A 14,724-nucleotide genomic window follows, 5' to 3' on the forward strand; every position below is an offset into this window, starting at 1 on the left:
TTCGTGGACCAATGGATATCGAAGGAAGGCCCGGAATAGCAAGATGAAACAGTCTGTCTGGCCCGGAGTGACTGGTCTATCGTCGCTCGTATAATTGGAACTCAAAGGCTATCCCTGGTTAAATAAGCAAGCATAAAGCGGACATAGATGGCGTGGATTCGCCATACCAGTATCGTCTGACCGTGTAACCTGGCTGAATCGAGACGAATCGATCGTTGAAACGATCAACTACTACCGTCCCGTCTACTCGTCTTTCCATTGAATACACGAGACAGCCCATAGTTTCTCCGCTTGGAAGTCGGAGTGTCTGAATGCCATTGAGGTGGTTTGCCCATCAGCCTCGTTGACGTCGAGATTTTGCGTGGTTTCGCCTTTGAACATCATCTTCGACGACGATTCTGGTCTACGAGCTAGAATCAAGAACTTGGACTGAAATGGATGAAATTAGACCGAAATGTTCTATGGATAAATCAATGGATCTTGCTGGATCTAGGAAGCTCGGTCGATTTACTTTCAACGGGCTTCGTCAGACGAGGACGCGAATTCGGGAAACGGACGTCGTCGAGAACTCTTCTCCTCGGGTACATGAAACTCTACTCGTCGTCTACGTGGTGGAAACAACGTTCGTAGGCGAGAATCACACCGGGATGTCTGGAAACGGGAACTCGATGGTGGTATCCCTTGCCTGCTAATAGAAATGGGAATTCGTGGTAAAGGGGAGTCGAGGCCGACTCAAAGCGTACAGATGCAAAATAAACAGAGCGGTCTCGTCTTCACAGGAGGCTAGCAAACATATCGATGATTGATTAATACACAGCCGGTTCGATCTAATCGCGTCCCCGCGTTTGGTTATTGGCCCTGGTCGACTCCTTGCATATGCAATTGCTCCCGATGTCGGCATATCATGTTAATTGCGTTTGCCCTCGCCTCTTCTGGCTTTATAGCGGCGTTACTGTTGATTGAGGCTGAAAATCGCATTACAAGCTGGATATACAGTTTTATTAAGACGATAATCGGCTCTAATGATTCAAGAAAGATTGAATTCCTTAAGAAATTGATTCTCCCATTAGTTAATTTCCACGCACGTTTTCGCTTAGTTATTGGCTTTTCTAAATGGTTCTTTGATTTTAAGATATGAGTGTACGAAGGTCTTCTTACGCAGTAGAAATGATATTGCTGACGAAATTTTACAAGTCAATGGACGTTAATAAATTTTCTTGCTCAATGATGAGTGTGGTTAGGAAAGAAGAAAAATTCTACAAGTGAACTTTACAAATTACTATTAAAATTATAGAATTATGTAAGATGTTTGTCATCCGCCAATTTCTTAGTATTATTTGTTATTCAATTACTATGCAATTAGTGATTTGTTTCTATGTAAGACAGGAATCTCTCTATGAGTAGGAATGTCGACGTATTTCGCGTTTCTTAGTGGCAATAAAGATATTGAAAAGAATGTGCATTGAATCGGAAAAGCGATCGCGTGTCTGAAATTGAGTGACAATAAGTCGTATCGTTCCTCTGTACGGTCACGAGGAATTCGTTGCACGCAACTGGATCGTCGATCCGATTAAAACACGGCCGTATAAACTTGAGAACTTTCGGTTTGCAATTGTTCCTCGGTGAAGACACAAAAGGGCTTTTTGTTGATTGAAGAGTCCGGCCCTCTCGTGGCTTCCGTCAGTTCTGCTCGAAAGTCGACTTCTCAAAGAACTCTAATGAATAGAAGCATTTACTATTCTTCCCTGCACAGATGTAATTATAAAACCATTCTTTTGTTTCAGCCTCCATTGACGATGGAGGAACGTCCGTTCGTTGGAACCAAGTCCATTGTACCTCGACGTTCCTAGTCATTGCGATTTAAATTATGCTTGCTTGTCGCACGCTCCTGATTCTTCGACCTCGCGTCGAATCAGCTTCAAATTATATAGTCTGCTCCATGCACAACATATTCTTTTTCACGAATAAAAAGGCAGTATCTTTCTTTCGTCTTCGCAACATGTCTTGAATGTAAATACCAGAAGATTCTTTCGAAGCTTCCATCGGAATTAATTCAGGCGTTTTTTTGGACAAAACGTTCATAAGCCAAAGTGGTGAATTTAGTAAATTGCATCGAAGGTTGTAACAATATAAATTTATTGACTAATAGATATATCTTTACATATTAATTACATTTACGAAATAAATAAAAATTTCCTAATAAATAGTTCAACTCGGTACCTGAAAGTAGATTCTTTCTTCACAAAGTTCTTCAATTAGGTATCTCTTTAGCAACTTTTCACAGCATTCCTGGAATATTAATTAGGGGGAGGGGGTAAGGGTCGTAAAACGCCATCGAATTCGAGAACAAACTCAGCGGAATCCAAGCGGAGTTAAAACACGAGAAGTTCTGTTTAACGAGATTCCCAGAATCGAACAGTTCGATCCATTTCACTGTGAGTTTCGACAAAGTCAAAGAGCCGAGGCGCGATTTAAAGTCAAAGAATTACATGGTGAAACGCTGTTGGAAACTGTTAGCGTAATAAGTTCCCTCTAACGTTCTAGCCACAATTAGAATTCCTTTCTTTCCAAGAGTTTCGTTTCACGCGCGCCTCAAAGCGGACGAGGCCGAACTCAGTAAGCAAAGGAAAAGCCTTCATCATTTACGATCGGGCCTTTACGCGCGCAGCGACACGTGTTTCCGGTTCGCGAATGTTAACTCTTTGGCTTCGAACGCGATTCGTACCTTGATCACGGATATGTGGAACTTGGCATTTTGCCGGTGGCCAGGATCAAAGGACAAGTATGAATATGTCCCAAGAGCGGAGGCCGATTTTTATGGGCCTGTTGTTTATTTGGTCGCGACACTGACTGCATAAAACACGCTCCATTAGTATGCTTTTATTACGCGACGGCGGACGTTACACACGAATTAATATCAATTCCCGCTGGCCTGATGCGATGGCCGACTATCGTCGATGTAACGGGTAATTAAAAATTATTGTTACATCCGACATTGTAAATCTGCCAATTCCCCGTCGCACGTCAAATCTCTACGCACGTCGCTGCCAGAGAAATACGTTAATTTTTAAATTTTTCTCTAGTTTTCGATTGAAATTTTGCTTATTTCTGAAGTATAATAAATCTTGTTGGGTTTAATATATCGTAGAGCAGGGCTCTCTTGTACAAGTTACGGATTGCAGATCATTAATCCTCTCAGGTTATTACATTATTGAATTCTTTATTGCTGTTCGTATTTAAATGCAGAAAATTAATTTATTTCGCATATTAATAAAAGAAACCTCTCCTGCCACTCATTACTCGACAATGAGTTATAATTGCTCTTGATTGATATCGTAACATGCCAGACATCATGTCGGCAGGCTCTGACAGTGAAAGACGAAACGCGACATTCCTCGTAATATATCGAAAATGTATAATTTTGTTAAGCATCAGTTTTAATTGCTCTCCACTTACCAGTCTTCGTGCAATAAAAATATTCCGTAACACCGCACTTAATTTAATATACCTTTACCGCGGTTAATTAATTTAAAGAGGTCAATATCCTCGTAGCCAAATTCGCTCTATCTGAAGCAACATTCTGCCAGCTAATATCAATATTATCTACAGAGAAAGAGAGAGAAAGAGAGAGAGATGACATCTCAACGCAGAGTGTTTTCGCGTGTCGGCAAACGACGCGTGTCACGAGCCAGCATTTTGCATCGTTAAAAGAGCAATCTGGCCTCGTCCATCGCGCTCGTATCCACCGAGTGGACCGTGATGGCTGATCCTGCGGGCGAAGTTGGCTGAAACCTCGCCGGGTATTGTCCACGAACGGCGTCGCCGGTCGTTCCGGGGCGAGGAACGTGTCGGTGGGACGATTGTTTCCGGTAACGAGCGCTTCGCGGCGTGATTGCGCGCTCGAAGACGTCGTTTCCCGGAGTAAAGGCGGCCGAGGAGGCGGGGAAAATGAACGCGTCCACGTTTCACGGACGGAACGAGAGGGACGGTAACGTCGTTTGAACCAGGAATAGGGAATAACGCTCTGTCTGTTCCTTTATTAAAGCACGCGGCTTTGAAACGTGATCAAACGTGACCGTGAAGCTGACAGTGTAACGGAAAGGAGACGGACGTGACGTATGACGAAGATCAATGAGCTACCGTGTCGTTGACGATCGTGCTCGTCCGAATTCGTGTGCGATTTATCGACCGGTGAAAATCTCGTGGTTCTGTTCCGTATACCAGTAGCAATTAATTCGCGCATAATTGACGGGGCAATTAGTGGCGCCACGAGTGGGCGTACCCCTGCTGTTTGGCGGTACGTCGAGTTAGAGATTTCGGTGGTCGATGTTGAATTTAGATCTCGAACTAGGTTTGAATTTGCTTCTTTGACTTTTTATGCGAAATACGTAATTGCATTAGTAAAATAGATTTCAACTTACAGTAATTGGGAACTAGAAATATCGAGTAATTATCGCAGAAGGTAGATTTAATGAAACTATGAAGCGACAGGTTTTTATTATTCTTAATGATTGTTACGACGAGGCTATATATTTGCAATAAGAAACGTACATGTACGTTCTTAAATAAATTTGTATTTAGCACACAACTGAGCTGACCACACTACACTGTTAAATATCGAACGAAGTCGCTAAATTTAATATCACTATCATTCATCGAAAATCACGTTACGTTCGATATTCCTCGCACAGCATGCTGTCTCATTCCTTTGCCTCGATCGAAGAGTATAATATCCCGGACGAGATTCAGCGGCAATAAAATTTGGTCGACGCGAGGACAGGCGCAAACGAACGGGGCGGGTGGAACCGATTGAAATATGCGGGAGCGAAGTGTATGTCGTTCCAGACGGGGCACGGTGCCGATAAAACGGGAAGGGAAAAAGTGGAGTGGTCCGAGCGGTTACGAGATTCCCGGCCGATTGAAATCGCGGCCTGTAGTAGGTCGCTGGTGCATCGAGCCGTGACGGAAAATTAGTTAAGTGGGCATTATTAATGAGTTTTGTCGGTCCACTGAAAGCTACAGATTGTACGACACGCATATTAACGACTCGGCGCCAAACAGTTTTTACGTAACGTACAACGACAAGCGTCTAATGTAAGTACATATTCCACACGTATTGCCGATCTCTTACTTTCCTATACACGACTTGCGAGATACAGAACGATCACGTAGAATGTGTCTTTTGCTACTTTTATTATCCCCGTTAAAAAACGTGGTATCTGTCAATACAAAATGTCGCAACGTCTACGGGATATCGGCAAATTAGCGCTTAGCGCCGTGAAACTGGACAGAGATCAACATCCTTTGCGGTGACGCGGTTCCAATCGATCGTATGTTGCATGCAGGAATTTCTGGATTGGACCGTTGGTTTATAGCTCCTTTGGAAGGTGAAAACGTCAAGGGAGAAAGAACGTAATCGCCGGATAGGTTCAGCGACCACTGATATTGGAATCTTTGATCATTCGATTTAACGTATGTAAAGAAAAAGTATATAAGTAGGGGGGTTGTTGCACAGTTTTTGCGAGGACTTCCACTTTTGCTTCTTGTCCTTTAATGAGCAGTGCTATTATCGTGAATCGAGGAAGCACAACGGAAAAATAATTCCCGCACTTTACCTGAGCGAGCCTGAGAAATGAAGTCCGTAAAGATGTCGCGACGACAGGGCAGGGAACTTTAGAGACGGCGAGCTGTAAGTACAAACGCTAATATCGTTAGTCGGTTTCAACCGGCTTCTTTTAACCGTCTTTCGCGCCGAATTATACACGGTAATTCGCGAAATTCAATTCGTGGGCCGACACCGAATTATCACGAGAGAATGCTCTGCTTTATGACCTCTTTCAAAAAACATATTAAACACCTGCATATCCGGTCCCCGTGTGCGAGTTAACGAATTTTTGCACCGGCCCGCTGGGAATAATCGAAACAAATCAAGTGGGACGGGTTCGTTGTCATCGATGGTCAGGGGCTCGTCGAGTCCCACTCGATTAACAGAATCTCTCGCGTTGAAACGCGAACCCTCACTTTCGGTTTACACGGAGGCACAGAGGTCATTGGTGAAAATTAATTTGGCCCTTACGGCCGGTTAGAAGTCGCGGAATCGTATTAAAAAGCGGGCTTTACGAGACAGCGCCGAGGCGAGAAGTGGAATCGACGGTGTACTTGGGTCAATTCTGCCGTAGGCCACGAGAGGCGATGAGACGGCCACGCTTAATTAACCCTTTTATAAATATCCTTACAAGGCATCCCTAATTTCTCTGTGGCGGGTTGGAGGGAAGGAACGTCCCGACCAACCAACCAGTCAAGCAGCCAGCCAAGCCTCTTGCTTCCCTTTCAAGCTTCTCGTTCGTTCGAGCAAACATAGAACGTTACGGGAAGCGGCTCGCGTTAATTATCCATACCACGAAGTTTCTTTTCTGTGTCTGCTCGTCCACCAGTTGGTTGGTCCCGGTGTTCCCCTACTCTCTTATCGTGCTTTTTGCCACGCTCGACGCGCAGTCAAACGCGACTCCGAATACGCTGTGGTCTTTACAAGAGAAAAAGAAGGGGAAAAGAAGAAAGTATATAAAATGAACAGATGAGAGAGGATAGCTCGCGTTACGGAAACCTGGTTCGAGATGAAAGCAGTTGGAACGAGGCAAAAGCGCGAAAGGACGTTGTAATTTGGCGCGATGAAGAGAAAACACCAAGTTGAAAGAAAATCTTGTTTGGTTAAGGGGTCGCAACTAAATTGTAACGTAATTAAAGCGACGAATAAGTTGATTCTGATATTACGAAATAATAATTTCGAATCATGGATACCTTATCCATTTTTGATATAATATCGTTGTTAGACCGATCTTGCAAGCAGGATCACGTAAACGGAACTGAGTTCCGGTGGCGGGCCGACCGAACCAATACTATACGTCAGCCTCGAGCGGGTAATGTGGATTATCCATGGCGATCGATCAGTCCTCTAATAGCTTGCTCAGGGGTAGGGGCAGTGAGATAATGCAAAATTGATGAGTCCCTCCGAGTGTTTGTAATCCCGAGAAATATATTGAAATTGCCGACGAACCTGCACGAACGGTTGAAAATGATTCGTCCAGACCGCAATAATTCTGGATGATTTGCCTTGGGAAGAGGAGGGTGCCATAGGCCGCCTCTGCTATTGCCACCCCCGCGAATTACGAATTCCTCCGACTCTCTGTATAAACGTTTCGCGGAGATCTCCCGAAATTCGAGCGATCATACTACTCCGCGGAACCGTTTGTCCATTGCTCGTTAATCCCCGCATCGTTCGTTAGCGTGGGTCGAATAATAAAGAATCGTGAGACAGAGGAGCGCACGCATATTTGCGAGCGCGCGCACCTCTCACGCCCCGTCGAATCTGCATAATTAACGAATCTTTTTTGCCCTTTCTTCTCCCCCTCCCTCCTCCTTCCCCTTTCGCGATTGCAATTCCTCCGGAGAACCTGTTTATCTCGGTGAAATGTTGCCGAGACGTGCTCGTGATCCCTCCGCAGCGCGTTCCTCTTCTCCGCTTCTTCTTTACATTGTGGCCGCGCACTCTCTGTTGCCTGACGATATTTGCATGCGGCATAAACTATGAAGTAGACGCAAATGAGCGCTCGCTGGAACCGTACGATGCGCGGCCTGTCTGATTAGGTTCCAGTGCCGATGCGCGTTCGCGTGTATGCACACAGTTGGTGGTTAATGCTCGCGAGTCGCGGATAAGTCGTACCGCGACTTTCCTCTTCGATCGTCAGAGCGTTCTAACCGGTACAGGGGAGAGAAGGGATCTCGCAGTGAAAAATCGTGTTGTAACGGCGCGAGCTTGTAGCCGTTGAAGGTATAAGAAAGCTTGGATGATCTTCTTGATCGTGTCTGCTCGTAGACGAGATTTTGCAATTGTAGTCTTTGGTTGTAAGAACACGGATCTTCTTTTTCAGTCCTTTGACCTTGTATTACTTTCAATCTTCCCTTTTTACTTCATCTTCCACAGATAGCGTTTAGTGATCTTTTTCGATCTTTCTTGATATTTGTTCTTTACCGAGATCTATTATCGTATAAACTCTTCGAATTTGTTCCTTTTTATCTTCGATGTATTTTCTAAGTACCAAATGTTTTCCGAGAATACTCCAAGTTTCCGTTCTTTTATTTTATCGAAAGTTTCCATTTTTTGTAGTTTTTAGTGATCAACGTGTTTTGTTTTTTTTCAATTTAGAATTAATTATAAAATATTGCCTTACAGTGATTAGTTTTCGTCGTTGACCATTCACTGTCAATTGTCTAGCAACGCGTAGAAATTTCACGTGGAACATGAATTATTATTCGGAATTGATTCGTGAACACTCTGTACAACGTTCGAAGCATTACTTTTAATATAGATTGGCAACTAGTATCTTCTTCATATTACAAATCAATCTTCCCATTCTTATTTTATACGCAGCATATGAAATCAGATACCTGTACCTACTATCCATATACGCACTTATACCGTACTTTTACCATACTATCCTCGATACATTATCACCGCGCACGCGCTATAATTATGTGTTTCACGTTCAATGCCCACTCGCGAGTACAATACTGCAACAATCTCGCGTATTCAAATGGGCAGCTCGTTTCATTTGCAAGCGAATTACTTGTTACGAAAATTGTAGGCCTTTACCTCGCGCAAAGCAGCAAGCGTGATCATTCTACTTGCAACAGCCCCAACAATTATACTCTCTTGAAGTAAGAAGATATGTGGAAGATATGTAAAAGAAGCCTTTGTGAAACCAACTAACGCGTGTTCTTTACTGAAATAGCCGAAAAGACGTAAAATCAAAGTTCCCTTTTTCACCGTTGGATCCAAATAACCAACGAAACGATTCTTCAGCGTTCACCGAAACAGAGAAACCGAGCGTCAGAAACCTCAAGTTCCCCTTTACAAGCAAGCAGAGTCTATTTGGCCGAGTGGTTCGTTCGCCTTCATAAAGGTGCGCCATCGAATCCCTCTACCTCCTCTAACCGGATTCACGTATCTGTCTGGGAATTCGCCGTGGATGTTAACCAGTCGGTGCATATTAATTCCGAGGGATGAAATATCTCGACCTTTGAAGAAGCCAGCAAAGGGGGAGGATATCGTGGAGAAAGGAGCAGCCAACGTCTCCGGAGATGGATAAAGAGGAGAAGAGAAGCAAAGTGAATGTATGTTCCGACTGCTTCTTCTTCCTTGGAGGAGCCGTTCGTTCGCCACGATCCGAGGATTTCTTCGGTGGGAATTCTTAAGATCAGCCAGCCAAGCGGCGAGGGGTTTCCGGGATCGAAGCTCGTCGGTCTAGAGAGGAAGAAGCCGGGAAGCGAGGAGGGTCGAGTTATTAACGATTATCGAGGTCTCGGGTCTTCCACTCTAACTCTCTTTCTCGCCCTTTCTCTTTCTCTCTTCACGCTCCTACCGCTCTAGCACCCTTGGCTCTAACCCCAACCCCTTATCACCTGGCATGCGATTAAATACGACTCGGTATATTAGCCAGGGCTCGTGGCAGAGCGCAGTCGATATTGAAATGCGGCCCTCGTACGAGGAAAATGCATCGCGTCCCGACGCAAAGTGAGGCGCATTACGTACATACGACGCGTGTGCGCGCGATTTGCACGCACGCACACGCAGTCGTTCGCGCGTGATGTTGCACATGCTGCCCGTATCGAAGTTACGCGTGTACGACCGAGCGACATCCGACTGCGGAATCGGATACGCAATTCGATTTCGTTAATGGTCCCACGCCGCTGGATACACCAGGCGGCATGTCGTAATTTTTAATGAGCTGAACGACCGGCTTAGAGTGGCCGCTGGCATGTAAATGCCTCGACGAATGGACGTTTGATGATGCGTTTGCGAATCTCTCGAACGCCATTTCCCACAATCGAACCAAGTCGATTAAAATTCTACGTCTGCTGATAACGTTGTCCACGAGTTTTCCAACCCATCCCATCTCCCTCTCCCAAACTCGAGTGAATTTTTGTGCGACGAAACTTCCCACAGATCATTGTTCACCTGTGACGGGGAATTCGTATACTCGTATTTTTCCCCGTTTGTTTTTTCGTCCCTCGAAAAAGCAGGGGAGGGAGAGGAGGATTTTCAAAATCAATTTCCTGGAGAACAAAGCAGCGAACGAGGGTTATAAAGGCTATATAAGCGCATATTGCGATTTCGATTTATCGTGCTCATTCTTTTTCCGGTCTTTTAAAAACCCTTCCTTTTCACTCGGTCTGCTATCCGTTTTTTATCAGATGCCAATATTTCGTATAACTGAAAATCCATGCAACCCCCACACTCCTCCGTTTTATCGTATTCGAAGATAACGCGTGCCGGTTGAAAATATCTTTCACGAGTGTCGTTTCCCAATTCGATGCTACTCGATTCAGGAATATCCGAATCCTCAAAGAGCAATGTATTCGTTTACGAGGCAATAAAGGTTGGTTTGATGGCGAGCCGTGGACGCGAATCCCACGGCGCGTATTTAGAGAAGAGCCTCGCGCGAAAAGCTTGGCCAGGTTTCGCTTGTCGGGTAACACTCTCTCCTTTTCTCTTCTCTCTTTGAGTATACGTCTTATTTATTACCTTCGCCGTGGAAGGGAACGGTGGTGGCTTACCGAGAGGGCGTGGGAGAGGGTGAAAGGGAAGGTTCGGCCCATCTCCACCTTGCACTTTCATAAGCTTGGGCTGGTCTCTCTCACGCATACGTAATCAGCCGGCAGAAAGAAGCTGCTATGCTGAGATAAAGTCACAGACCCGGTGGGTGGGTTCGGTGGGGTCGACAAGGGGAGAGAGAAGATGGAAGGGAACAAGACGAAAGAAGATGAAGAGGAGGAAGAGGAATGCGGAGGAAGAGGACAAAGAGGAGGCGAGCTTAGTCAAATGCACGCTTCAGGGGCTCTGCATAACTTGTCGACTGCAGTCCTCCACTCTTTTGTTTCGCCTACTTGCCTGATCCCGCGTCTCGTCGTCTCTTTTCTTCTACTCGAAGTGTTCTCCCTCTGCCCGCCTGAGTCACGGGAATTCGACTTCTTTCTTGGCCACCGTGCTCCGTCCTCGTCTCGCTTGTCCATCGCCGACCACTCCCGGTTAATATGATTGGAGCGTCTTTTGCGAGGAAGAGTATCGGTGTCTTCTTAAAGGAAACCGTCTTAAGATCGCGAGACGCGATTTACCGTGACTACAGGCGTCACGACGAATCTCGAATGCGACCCTCGAGTGGCTCAAATCCGACGTATTTCAGAGAACACGCTCATGGTCAGAGGAAACGCCGACAGCGCGACAGTTTTAAGGCATTAATAGTCGTCGATGCGATATTACGCTCCTTCGTCGTTAAAGCATCACCAAGTGTGCCAATTATATCTATAACTCTGAAGGGGGGGGGGGACAATTAATTCCACATACAAAGCTTAATATGTGACAGCACAATCTTGGAATTCTTTTTCGTGCCTTAATTGCACAAACTTGCAATTTTCTATAAAATTAAGAAGAAGTTGAATGAGACGTACCATTCTTGACATATCGACTTTGATATTGATGAAAACGAGAGAATGAATGACGAGAAGATTAAATTGAATTTCAAACATAGCCACCGCGCTCTTGGGGCAACAATTGTGCGCTAACAGCCGCTCACAAAGACGAGAATAGCGAGGCGATGGAAGAGGGATAGCTGCAAGAGGTGAGACACACTGAGAGGTGGGCTCGAAATTGCATTATGCATGCGGCGCCAAGTACACTCGGTAATTACTCGTATTAATAGAATCAATCTCGCCGCACATGCCGGGATGACGTTTATTAGTGACACGTGTTTGCAACAGAAGCAGCTTTACGCGACCCGTTATCTGCCGCGAGACCCGGTTGAATAGGAACGCGCCACGGGAGTTCACCGCGGCTACCTGTTGTTGTCGTTGTCGTTGTTGTTCGCGGTAATGATTTTTGCGTTTGCAGCTCGGTGATTTTCCCGACCGATGCTATATACGAAACAGCGTGTATATTCGAGACTCCTGTGCCAGTGTATGATTTGATATAGGGGAGCTGAGTCGTGAGAGGTAAATTTGAATGCTGGGTTATGATACAGCGTTAATTAGTTTGTAATATTTCGTCTGAAAAGTGGAGGAAATTTGCTGGAAATTTTGGTTTGTTTCATTAAACTGACGCGTGTTTATAACAGATGGAGGATTTTATACAGATTTTACGCTGGCACGATTCGAAATTATACCTAGGTATAATTACCAAATTTGTCTTTCTTATTGGAAAAATTACCCATTACATTTCTTTGCAAGTATTGTAGCTAATCGCTAGTAATGGACTATTTAATTTTTTAATAAAGTTAGGGATATTTATTTCGATACTTTTTGTCAGAAATATTCATATTTGAAGTAAAATAACGTTTGTTTTACCTCGGTGTCTACTTTGTTTGCTTCATTAAATTATTTTATCGAAACGTAAAGCTTCGTGCAACAGTTGTGTTAGCGGAAGCAAATAATTAAATCAACTCACTGCATGCTTCGGTAACAATGTACAAGTTAAATTACTGGGTATCTAATTCTTTCCCTAATGCGTTGATTCCAAACTATCGGAAGGTATCTCTCATTTCATGGCAAAGTATTCAGACCTAATCGAAACCCAGAATCTTTTTACTTTCGTTCACCGTCCAATTGTTCGTCTACCCTTTTTCTTTCCGCCCTCCGGTTTTATCACAGAGGTAAACAAGGTTGATTGCAATCGTCCTGCAAAAGCGTCGAAATAATGCGGATGGAGCAGCCACGATCGGGAATGGGTGGCAACCGATAACGAATCGGCAGATTCGCGACGCTTCTCGATTTGTTTCCGCGTCACGGGTAAACATTTAAATTCATTACGTTTCGAAATCAGGCGGAATGATTCATCGTGGACGGACACGTTTGGTGGGCTGATGGTCACGTAGCTATTGGTGAAAAGGATGCGTTGTTGGCGCAGGTATTAAAAGGGAACGGGTCTGCGCACGCGGTTTCGATTGTCATGGCGATTCGTTGGATGTTTTTCGCGGCAGCCGTCGTCGCTTTTCAATGAAGGCAATCAAACAAAACCGTTGGCACAACTTATAATTAATTAAATACAAACACGCGAAGCAATCGCGACGAGGTATTACTTATTTGCATGCGGGATTACGTGTTCCTGATTTACCGAACAACCCCCTCCCTTCAGCCGCTGATAATTGTCGCGACACCGCCTCTACCTGCTCGACGGATTTATTTTTATCCGCGACTCCCAATTAAAATAATTAATTAGTCAACGCCGCTGATGAGCCAACTCTCGTGTTCAGGACGAGTTAATGAAAGTATAAATACCAAATGAAAATGTAACGAAGATGATGATTTACTTTTGTTGATTTTACCCGCGTGTCTTATCACAATTATACGAAGACTCGATCGACGATCATAATAGTAGATTAATCATGAATGGAGATACACACAGTTTTGGTTCTGTGTACTTTGCTTTTGATTCACGACTGGAGAATACGAGTTTAGTGATTGTATAGTGCTACGGATTAGGAACAATGAGTTATAAGAAAGATAGCATCTAAGAACACGCCTAGGTGGTACAAACCGTACTTAAGCGTGTTTATACGTTGCAGCAAATTCACGTGACAGACATACATTCTCTGTTTCATGTAAATGTAGCTTTAAGTAGATAACAGCAGAGAATTAAGGCTGTCGTTCACCGATGTTCTTTTTACTCGATGATATCGATCAAATTTCTGCTTGCCGTGAAATAATGGTACACTATACGATTCTTCCTTATTTAATATTTTCTTCTTTTATTAATTTCACTAATTAATACATTCGCTATAATACAAGCTTCACAAAGTCAGCAACTTTTTCAATAGTAAATTCCAATGTAATCCTGTCTACGGAATGTGTCTTATCTAACGTCGTACATATGTCGACACACTAGCTGTGCAACAAACAGCATCGATGCGTGGACAACTGTACATAGTCGGCTAGATCTAACGTTATTACGAACGACAGCTTTTTGAGTGACTAACTTCATTTCTCGGCACATTAAACTGCAGCTTGTCATAAAAGTATCGAGTATTACGCTGATAAAAAAAACGTCTAAAACGCACGTAAGAAACAAGTTATCAAAGCAGAATCGTGTTTCTCCGCGAGACTATTAGCAGCTCTATAGTAAAGCTATCCGTATCTTAAACATGAGAGTTTCCCATGTAAAATAAAGGGCCTGTTTAAGGGAACCGCAAAGACAGAGACAGACTCTAAATCTCTATGGTGTTCAAACACGAAACCTCGATGGGTTGTCCAGCGAGGAACGACCCTCTGCTCTTCTCCCACTTCTCTTTTGCCGTAAAATTGTCCACGACACTGAATTACAGACTAGATCACGAGTCGCCTGGGACGGTTCGAAAAAGAAAGAAAAAATCACGTAGTCCGGCTAATTAAAGGCTTTCACGGGTGGCTCGTGATTGATGAAAGAAGTCGTCTCATCGCGAGACGTCGCCAATTTTTCCCGGCTGTTTCCCCGCCGGACCGTAATCTCCGGCCTACAAGATTGTTTGAACGAAACAGCGTTTTTCAGCGTCGCGTCCAATCCATCATCATTATCATTCCCCCGTAGCCAGGTAACCGCCACCGTGCGCGTTCCGCGTCGCGAGACGAGGCATTATCGCCGCGGCGATCTGGCGCTCGTTCCCCCGGCAACGTGTTCCGATTTCCCGCCGATAAAGTGAA

The sequence above is a fragment of the Bombus vosnesenskii genome, unplaced genomic scaffold (genome assembly GCF_011952255.1).
Source record: "Bombus vosnesenskii isolate JDL3184/JDL3185 unplaced genomic scaffold, Bvos_JDL3184-5_v1.1 scf7180000013266, whole genome shotgun sequence".
Taxonomy (NCBI): Eukaryota; Metazoa; Arthropoda; class Insecta; order Hymenoptera; family Apidae; genus Bombus; species Bombus vosnesenskii.